Here is an 11,339-nt window from a genome sequence, read left to right as displayed (position 1 = left end):
CAAACAATAGCTATTTAAACAATAGCTGTGAAATATGTCTTGATGACATTGTACATCCAATGGCAAACCGGTGTCATTAAAGCCAGACAATACGTTAGTGGTACAAAGACTAAATAATGACTTTTCATTGTGACCAAGGCAGGTTTTTTTCTCAAATAGATCCTAGAATATTTGTGCCCTGAATGTTATTACAAATGAGTTTATGAAACCAACACATATAATTTCCAGGTGGATCAAAAATAACACCAAAATCTTTGAAGACTTGTGGCAGTTTAACTTCTAGAATCAGTGAACTCTGAGGTGTATGGGGTGTCCACAGCAAAATGTTGGCAGTGGAGAGCTGCCGGGTGGCCTCTGGGAGGGGAAGGCAGTAGCTGCCCCATGCTAGACACAGCCTGTTCCAGCTGTTTCCAGCCAACTCCAGCAAACCCAACATAGGACACAGCTGAGTCCATCACCCAAGCTAGTGACACTCCTGGGAAACATATTTTAGAAAGTACAATACACTGGACAGGCAGAGGAGAAGTGAGGAGACGAGGCGGCTGGGGGGTGGGGAAAGTGAGAAACAACATAGTGAACACCCAGGTCAGAGAAGGTGGAGAAGGAGCAGGATGGGCTTCAGGTGTCAGAGCAGAGATTCACCTGCAGGCCATGGACCAGACCATAGTGGAGCAGTTACTTCCTTGCAGCCCATGGAGCGGACCACACCAGAACAGATATCCACACTGCAGCCTGTGGAGGATCCAAAATAGAGCAGATTTTTTCCTGTTAGACTACAGACTGTGAATAGGACCCATGCTGGAGTCGGGGAAAAGTGTGAGGAGGAAAGGCTGGTAGAGAGGAACTGTTATGGACTGACTGCGACACACTCCCCATCCCCCTGCACTGCTTGGAGTGTGGGGACTGGGGTGACTGTTGAGGAGGCAGAGGAGTTGGGAATGAGGGACTGAAGTTGAACTTGGGGAAAAAGAACAGGGAAAGGTTTAGTTTTCATTTTTTATCTTGTTAATCATTGTCCAAATCAGTTTCAATTGGCAATAAATTAAATTAATTTTCTTTATGTCAGGCCTGTTTCTCCTGCGATGTTAACTGATAAATAATCTCCTCACCTTTATCTTGACCCATTAACTTTTTCTTCATTTTATTTTCTTCCCTTGTCCTATTGAGGAGAGGGTGTGACAGAGCAGCTTGATGGGCAGCTGGCTACTGGCCAAGGTCAAGTCACTGCATAAAATATGTGGACATGTGACTATATAATAATTATCAAATTTAAATACAGTTTATATACAATTCTTTTTTAAAGATGGAAATAAATACTTTCTTAAGAACAGTTATAGTTGTTCTAACTGAAAAGAATATTTAATTATTGTTCAAGAAATTATGGTTGACCTTTAACTAATGAAACAGCTCCACTTGCTAGTTCATTTCTATTACCCTTCAGAAAAAAAAAAAAAAAAATCCAACAGTGAAAATGCCCTTAAAGTTTTGTCAGTATTTTCTACTACTGTTACCTATATTATTTGAAAACTCCATGAGTTAGGAATTTCAAACTGTGGCTAGAGGAATAGAGAACATTAATGAAGTTTCATTATCTTATTCCTTGTTTCAAGGAGCGATTAAGGAGACGACAAAGGAACGATGAAATGAGAAGGCACAGAAAGGGTGTTACAACACCAAGATTTTCTACAGAGTTGACTCTGTTCTTATGCTGTTCCTTGAGCAAATCACTGCTCTTTTTCATACCTCAGCTTCCCCACTCTATAAATTTATTTTGGGAAGTGCTTTGAAATATGTATAACATGAATTTTACATGTCATTATATATCATAAAATTTTGTGTAATCTTTAATCATCAACACAATCTTTTCAGGTGAGTAATTTGAATAATAAAGTGAATCAACATTTTCAGGGTTTATAGCTTTCGATCTGCTGAGCTGGGAGAATTTTCATATCTATAATAAAAAAGACCAAAAAGTGGACAGTTTCCAGTCCCTTAAAATAAGAAGACACCTTCAAATAAGCTTTAAAAGTAATAGTAATAGTGAAAACAAACAAAAGAGATACTGCTTTTATGATCAAAGTACTAGAATGTGTTCAACAACTGATGAAACACCATGAAATTTGGTGTAACCGAAGAACTAGAAGCTAAGCTAAATAAGAAGTTCAGTGAACCAGCTGTATGAACTACAAAAATTAACACGTTGTTTATTCAAGCTCTGTAGATCCAAAATTTTGTGTTTAATAAAACCGTATAGAAGGCCGAGGACTATTCTAGGGAGTTCAGACATTTGAACCATTTCTTCTGAGACTCATCTAGGGCAAACACATCAAAAGAGAGTGAGTATGTAAAATTCCAGAGCCATCTATTATCAGTTTTTATTGTTCCCTCTCAACAATCCCTGAAAAAGCTCAACCATGGACACTAGCATCTGGAGCTACAATGGATTTATAAAAAATATCCCGATGGAAAATATTCAGTTACAATTAAATGTCCTGTATTTCACGTAGTTTTTCACTGACCTTCAGCCTTTGAAGAGCGTATTCTATATCTATATATGGAATTACAAAGAGGCACTCATTTATTATATTCAATCATTTCTATGTTTTATAAGGATACATATACACATTTACATATAATCACATCCATGCTAAAACTCTATATATTATCAAGACATAAGGCATTACAAAACTTTCTAAATAGATCAGGGTATTGTGTGATAGCAGTTTAAGGCCAGAAAAGACACATAATTACAGAAACACTAAAGTGCATTAACAGGAAACAAACAAACAAACAAGTGTTAAATACTGTTAAGCACAGGAATCTGAGCAAATATTTTTTTGCTTAATCTTCACATTATGATATTTCTGCGATTACAAAATACGTTTTTGGACAAAGCCCTTTACAAATCATTCTGCAAGAATTTAATCATCTGTCATTACAAGTGCACCTTAAGCAAGTCTGTGAAGTTTGAAAACATTCCAATTTAATAAGGTGAATGAAAAGTCATCTGAAAATGCCATATGTATGTGACTCACCTATAGAAGTACTGAATTAATGAAAATGCAAATAACATTCCTGGTCAATTATCCAGCACCACTATGATCAAACAGTGGGAAATGTACATTGACTACACTAGTAAAAAAAGACATCTGTTTACTGTACAGATATTTTAAATGTATGAAATGTGTTGGACAAACGTCCCTTATTTCTGCTCCGACAGAACCTTTTGCACAGGAATTGTCAGCTGGGGTCAACTGAGACACTGCCTGTGCTCTGTTTGCCAAGGCATAAAGGCAGGATGGGTTTAACTGTTCCTTAGATCTATGTTGGTACAGAGTCTCTCTTGGATAGGACTCCGATGTATAATAGAACAGGATAAGTGTATCTCTGAATTCAGCTATTTTAATAAGAAAAAGGCTTTGGGATCTTTCTATGAACTAAGAAAAATTTTTAATTAAGAGCTATTAAGAATCTTAGATCATTATTTTCAAGTTAATGCTACGAGAGCAGGTATGGATATCTGAGAGATCCATTACCAACAGACAACAGACACTCATTCACATGTTTTTTGACCCATCAATTGGAATCTCTGTTTTGTATTAAAAAAAAAGAATCTTATATCAAGGATGGGTAATTTGATTATTTGATTGATGGCTTTTCAGATAGAGTCAGTTTGAGAGAAAGCTATTGGGAAACCTCAAGCAATCTACAGCTGGAAACACCCTAATTTAAAATCTTTCATGTAATTAATAACTATAAATAGTCTTTGAGAACTTTTTTATTCTTTTTATTTTTTCTTTTTTTAATACTACTGGAAGATAACAAAGCTGGAAGAAACCAAATGAATGATACTAAGAGGTAAAAGGTCATCAACGTATGAAAAAATGAATAGAAAATATGCAATAAAGAACATAATTTGTTTGCAAATGAAGTTAATACATTTTAATGTTTCAGAAATATTTTGATTCATGATTTATCGCTTATACAATTTTTTTAAACATATTGTGTTGCTGACAGAAAAAGATCTTGAGCTACTTTTAGGTCTTGGCAAAAAACTTGCTAAGAGATCAGAGCCATGTCATAAAGACAATGAGAATAAACTAAATTTGCCCAGAAGCAGGCAAATTAAGTTATCTGTGTAAATAGCATTAGAGATATTTTCTCTTGCTTTATTTTTTTTCCTGTGAGTTAAGTTCAGCTATAACGTAACTGTTAGAAAGAGTTGCTCATTTATAACGTGGAAAAATCTTGACCTTATTTTGAGTATTTTTATATTATATGATATGAAATCAGAAAATAATTAATTAGACTACTATATTTATTTTTGTTTGATGAGTCATTGATTTCTCTAAATGGAACACATGTAAACTATATAATTTAATCATGCAGCAGGAATAAAAAATGTCTTGTTACTGATTAAATGATTACTGCAACATCTTGCACACTCAGCATCAGGAAAAATTATGGGAGCAATTACAGGAAAAGCACTTGATTGCAATAAATAGGGGGAAAAATTAAAAACTCATAAAGCAGGAGCTGGAAAAACTTGTAAAGCAACTCTAGAGGTAATTTTACAACATTTTAGGACTACTTCAGTGTGAGAAAAACCACATTATTTTAATGAACACAATTGACTACAATAAAAACTAACTTTTTGAAATATTGATTGATTTTAATAACATAACTTTCATGGACTACTCATTGCACTACTGCTGGCATGAATGAGTCCGAAAAGCCATCCTATTCCCTTTGTATCTTTTTCAGTTGACTGTCTTTTCTAAATATTTACATTTGTACAATTGGAAATATGCAAACATTGACATTTTCATAACTTTACAGTGCTTGTAATCTCACAAAAAACTCTTTTAAGAACAATATAGGAGTTTTTCTTCTGAATAATGAGTGACTCTTAGACGAACAACACAGGAAAGCAGTGATATGAGCATTTTGTCTCTATTAGAATTCTATATTCAGAGCAATGGAGAGAGAGCTGTCCTCATTTTGTTAAAAACAAGACCAGTTTATTTTTCAGTGAATTTTCCTTTCACCAAAGTTCTTCTAAGTAACTGCACTTTTCTGAATTTGGCTGCACGTTTTTCAGACACTGTTCTCTCTGGAGGTGATAACAGTAGCAATGGTATGCAGAAGAGGCCCAGGTTTAGACTTATTGCTATGGCAGGCAAGGTTGCTGATAAATTTTGCACATCCTGTGAGTGAGAGGGGCATATTTGCAAGGACGGGTGGACAGAACAGGTGACTAAAATTGACCAACTGAGTATTCCATCCCATACATGTCATATACCCTATGAAAGTGGAAGATCATGAGGGTCTTGCTCTCCTCGACTATGGCTGGCATCTCAAGAGGACCCTGCCTGTCATGCCTGCAACCCGAGGCCTGGTTCCAGACCCTGCATCCCTGAATCCAGTTCTGGTTCACTGTGGAGTCCAGCCCAGGATTCCAGGTGCCTGCCCTGCAGTCACTGGAGTGACGCCAGCCCCGCTATGGACAACGCTGCTCTACCCCAGGAAATTCAAGATTGGTTTTGTATATTTTGTATTTTCTGTATTTATTAGTAGCATTAGTAAAGCATTTTTAACTTTTTCCAACTTGTAAGTCTCTCCCCCTTTTCCTCCTATTACCTTTCCTTAGTGGGGAGGGTGGAAGGTTAATAGAGAGCATCTGCTACGGTTTATTTTTACCCTGCAGTAAATGGTGACAAGAGCTTACAAGGGAATAACAAGGGAAGAGTTATTTAGTAAATAATGATTATAAGAAACATTTACCATTTAAGAAAATACAAACAGAAGTAAACTACATACAAGATGCAAGATAATGTTTCAGGAAGGATGTGAAAAATACTTGATAGCTATCATCTGATTTTTAAAGAAGAAGGAAAATTGTTATTTTGTATTAGATTGTTGGATCTCAGCTGGATAATCTTAATGTGAAGAAAACAATTAGAAACAAAGAGTGCAAACAATCTCTTCTTTCAGTTGTATTAAAACAAACAAACAAACAAAACAACCACACAAACAAACAAAACCTCACACCAGTGCTAAAACCCCAAACTTCATATGCATTTATATTATATTACAAATTCAGCAAATTGTGTAAGTACATAATTAGTTACAGACAAGTAGTTAAGTACTATTGACTTCAAGTTAAACTCACACTTAATTGCTTTGCTGAATCATACTCTCCAAGAAGACATTTAATAAGTGTTGGATTTTTGTTTTTAAATGAGATAAAATCATCATAGCTTTGTGATTCTCTTGTTTTTAGTTACATATATACCTGGTCTTATTATATATTTCAGTACTTGTCTCATAGTATTCCATGTGTTTATCTGCTCAACTAGCCCTTCACTTTACAGGTAGGAAATTAAGTACAGAGAAGCTATCAATATGCTTACAGTGATAGCTCAGTCAGATTTGAGCTAGATGTGGTCTGGCTGATGGAGTTGGAAAGTCAGCGCAGCATACTCTACTGCTGCTGAAGACCCCAGGATCCCAGACAGGCTTGTGTAAGCTTGTCCAGAAAACGTATTTCACTTTAGGGATTTAATAACTCAGAAGGTAACATTTATATACATAAGTATGTATAGCTATATTGTATATGCATGTATGTACATATACAATGTATATACATCTATACCTGTATTATTCATATATTCAAATATTTATATGTACTTATATACATACACATGCAAAACTGAAAATAAGTAAAAAAAAACCCAACAATGTAACATTTCTGAGGCCAAAGAATAGCCCAATCAATTGATTTATTAAAGACTGGAGTGGTTAAAGCACATGATAATATCGCACACATGTTGAAGGACCAGTACAGTAACACCCTGAGTTTTTCTTTCTATAATAGCCCTTCTTTCTATAATAAGATGAAATGTAGATGGATTTTTTAAGTCATCATTTATTTATGAAATAGCTAAAGTCTAATGCAAAACTACTTAAGAAACCTAAAGTCTCATCTAAATTTCCAAATTAGTACCAAGTATTATGAAAGCATTAGTCTTCCAAATGTAGACATAACTGGCAAAAGTAAAGTGAAATCTCAGACAATCTTTGTCTTTCCTTTCTTTCCCTCTGAACAAGGAAACTGTCAGGTTTAAACATGCAATTTCTTTCTTCGTTGCTATATGCCTTTGTTGTGGGCCATAGGAAGCCTCTGCAGAAATTAGGTCCGCAGAATTAACTAAGTAACCGTAACAGTTCCCATGTAAGGTAAATTGGTTTTGTTATTGCCCATTTTCAAGATGAGAAATAGATAGCTTTGTTTAGGGTAATGCAGTGAGGCAATGGCAAAGGAGAGGGAAGTACTCTGAACAAAGTTCAGACAATCTCTGCAGTAACCTGATCTATTTTAAGACATTAGTGCAATTTCATTGTCCATAATGCCAAGTGGTCTCAATCTGGACTGAGCTATCACATCAGCAGAAGTGATGTTGTTGAGAAAGGGTATGAAAACTCAGGCAGTCCACACTCCCATCCACACACATTACTGTCTTCTCAGACTGTGCTTCAAGAACAAACCCTAAAGGCAGCATGCCCAATCTGATTTCAGATGTCAACAGATGCCATAAGTTACAACTGTTATTCCTCTTATGTTTTTCCTTGCTCTTTATAGGAGACAATTTCTATTTCTTCAGAACTGGCTTCTCACATGTTTTAACTGCTTCTTTAGAGCAGCCTTAGAGCTGTACTGCCTGCTAGATTCTCTTTGCAATAAAGTTCGCTTTTGACATAATAAAAATTTGGTGATGTTGACTGCACTGCCAGTGTCACACACAGTCATGACCATCTTTATGGAATACTCCATCCTTCAAAACACACAGCTGAGCCTGGGGCACAGTCTGGTGTTAACAAATAGGAACCACACCTCTTTCTATAGAAGTATGAGAAATTCTAGGAAGAACTGTCCAAAGAGTAAGCTTCCAGGAAGTTTTTTAGAGCTAAAGCAAGAGGTCACTATTCATTCCCACTGGCAGACCCAGGAGGCAGAGCAGTAGGCCGCAGGCATGGAGACAGATAGTGCTGAACAACACCCAAGGCGCCACTATGAGAGCTAGTTCACTACAGGTGAAGAACGATCAGTCTATAGAAAAAAAGGGAATCCTGAAAAAGTCACCTTGTCCAACTGCCTGCTGAAAGCAGAGAAAACTACAAATATAGATTATGCTGCCTAGAACTTTCATCCAAACGAAGGGGTTGGTTGAGGCAGGGGCTATGTCTAAGGCCTGTCTCTTTTTACTCATGATCTGTGGAGTGGGACAATTCTATCAGGTTGGTGAAAGGAGTAACTGAGTTTCTGGAGAGGCAGCCAGTGTGTTAGTACCTATGGAGGGACAAACTGCAGTCTTGGAAAGTGTTGTAGCAAGAGCCTGATCAAGGAGGCACAGTAAACAGCTGGGTGATCAGCTTTTTCTTGTTAAGACAGAGAAAGAAATAATTGCTGCTGCCCTATCTTTTTCTAGAATGGAGTCCTTATGAAGAAGCAGGAAATGGAACTGGAGGAAAAGCTGCTGGTGGGGGCCTGGGATGTTAGTAGTTGCAATGGTTAAAATACAATTCACCCTATCACGTGTGAGTGGAAAGTGTGGTATTTGGAGTCAGGATGTGCAGCACTTGCCAACCTTATCTCCTTCAAAATGACATGCAAAAGAGGCTTGGGCTATGTCAAAGAAACAGGTTCTGCTTTTAGTACTATTTAACTGGTAATACACTTTGCTGTTTGTAAATAGTACCCCTACTGTTTACTGTGGCAGAGAGAATGTGTAGACTGACAGGTATAGTGGAATGAGAATGTACACAGATTCATGAAAAGGCTTTAGAAGTATTGACTTGTGCCTGCCTTTGAGCAAGCATGTAGACCTCCGGACAAATTACTGAAGAGCACAGTGACTCCAGCTAAAGCCAAAAGCTGTAGAAGTGTTTTCCAAGGCAAAGAACTGGATGTTAGATGGGGCAGACAAATGTAACTAAATAAACATGTCTATTCTGGAAGAGAGACATTTGCCTCAGTTTCAATGCGGTTGGTAAAAATCATGGTTTCACACTACCTGCTGTTGCAAACACATTTTGCTGTTACAGTCTGTTCAGCTTTCATAGCTCTACAGAGTTGGCAAGATTCTGCATCCTTTGGTGTATGATATTTTGAGTCCTTTGACAGTTCCAGTCAGTTTCCACAGCTAATTACGTGCCTAGTTAAAGATTTATGTTTAAAGAACTCCTATAATGAAAGTGTTAATGACCAAAGCCAAATTCACAAAATAATAGAATCATGGAATAAGTAGGTTAGAAGGGACATATGGCCCCCTGCTTAAAAAAGGTTTAACTAAAGCAGGTTGCTCAGGGCTGTGTCCAGTCAAGTCTCAGACACCTCCAAGGATGGAGATTCCTCAAACTCTCAGGGCAACCAGTTTCAGGTTTTGAGAACCATCATGGTAAAAACAGTTTTCCCCTATATCTAGGTGTCACTTCCCGTGTTCCAGATTGTGTCCATTGCCTCCAATCCTACCACTGCACACTTTTGGTAGAAGTCTGGTTCCATCCACCCATGTAGTTGCAGACAGAAACAAGAACTCTCCTGAGCCTTCTCTTGTTAAGACAAAACAAATCTTGTTTCCTCAGCCTGTTCTCATCCAGATGCTTGTGTTCCAGCTCCTTGACCATCTTGGTCACCTTCCACTTGACTCACTTTAGTATGCTAATATCTTTCTTGAAACGGGGAGCCCAAAGCCGCACATAGTACTTCAGATGCACCTTCACAAGTGCCAAACAGGGAGGAAGGATCATGCCACTGGACTTGCTGACCAGATTCTTAATAACAGAGCTCAGGATGCAGTTGAACTTCTTGCTGCTGAATAGTATTCAACTTGATGCCCACCAGGCCCCTAAATGTTTTTGGTTTTTTTCTTCAAAGCTGCTTTTTCAGCTAGCTGGCCTGCCACTATCCTCTACTGTTGCATGAGGTCACTCCTTCTCTGGCATAGGACTTTGTACTTGCTTGTGTGGAACTTCATGAGGTTCCTGTAAACACATTTCTCCAGTCCAACCAGATCCTTCTGAAAAGCAGCCCTGCCCTCCAGTGTATTGATCATTTCTCCCAATTTGGTACCATGAACAAATTCATGGAGAATACATTCTGTCCCATCATACAGGCCATTAATGCAGACTTTGAACAGTATCAGCCCCAGCACTAATCTCAGAAGGATGTCACTTGCTACTGACCACGAAATAAACTTTCCACCACTAATCACAGCTCTTTGAGCTTGGCAGTCCAACCAATTTTCCACCTACCTCGTTATCTATTTATCTAGCATGTATGTCACCAGTTTGGTGATAAGATTTTGTAAGAGTGTGTCAATGGGCTTTTTAAAGTTAATGTATACACCATCCACCGCCCCTTCTTGCCTGCAGGACCAGCACTTATCTCATCATAGAAAGTTGGTCTGGCATGATTTGTGCATGCTAAATCTATGTTGACTGCTCGCAATCACTTTTTTGACCTTCCAGTGTCTGAAAATGGCTTCCAAGATGAGTTATTCCATCACCTGCCCAGTCGCTGAGGTGAGGCAGACCAGCTCGTAGTCCCCTGGATCTTCCTTTGTGCCATTTTTGATGATGCATCTTTTTTTTCCGCAGTCATTGGGAACCACCTCCAAACTTCACAGTCTTTCGAAGAGGTTAGAGAGCAGCCTTACAATTACATCAGCCAGCTCCATCAGTACCCTCAGATGCATCCCATCTGTTCACTCAGATTTCTATGTGCCTAATTGGCTAATCCTGTCTTTGGATAATGGAGTTGTTATTTCACCCTTTTTTCTCTCTTGAAATGGGAAAAAGATAAAGCGGACATTCAAACATTAATAGAAAACAATGCAGCACGCACTCAGATATAATGTTAATTATAGATTTTCCATCTCTTTGCCCAGTTAGGCCTAAATGCCACTGAAACAAGTCTCACAACTTCTATCAGAAGATTGTGGTATTTTAAGTCTGTTGAAAATAGATACAAAGCAGCTATTAATACTTCAATGTACATATTCTGTGAAACTCAAGGGCAGTGAAGAGATTTGTCAGTGAATGTATACAATTCAAAAAAAAAATAGAGCCTTTGGTAAAAAAGAGTTGAAGAATCTAGGATGCTCACATATGCAAAAAACACTGTGATTAACAACTATCAACAGATAAATAATAAATATTTCTGGCTGGAATTAATTAATAAAGAAAAGTCAACCAAACTTAGATGGTAAGTTTGTGCTTGAAAGAGTGACTACATTAAAGAAGAATGAGTTACTGGATATCTTTAAAGTAAAATACAT

This window comes from Columba livia, chromosome 2, assembly GCF_036013475.1.
Source record: "Columba livia isolate bColLiv1 breed racing homer chromosome 2, bColLiv1.pat.W.v2, whole genome shotgun sequence".
NCBI lineage: Eukaryota > Metazoa > Chordata > Aves > Columbiformes > Columbidae > Columba > Columba livia.
This window is presented reverse-complemented; position numbering follows the sequence as displayed.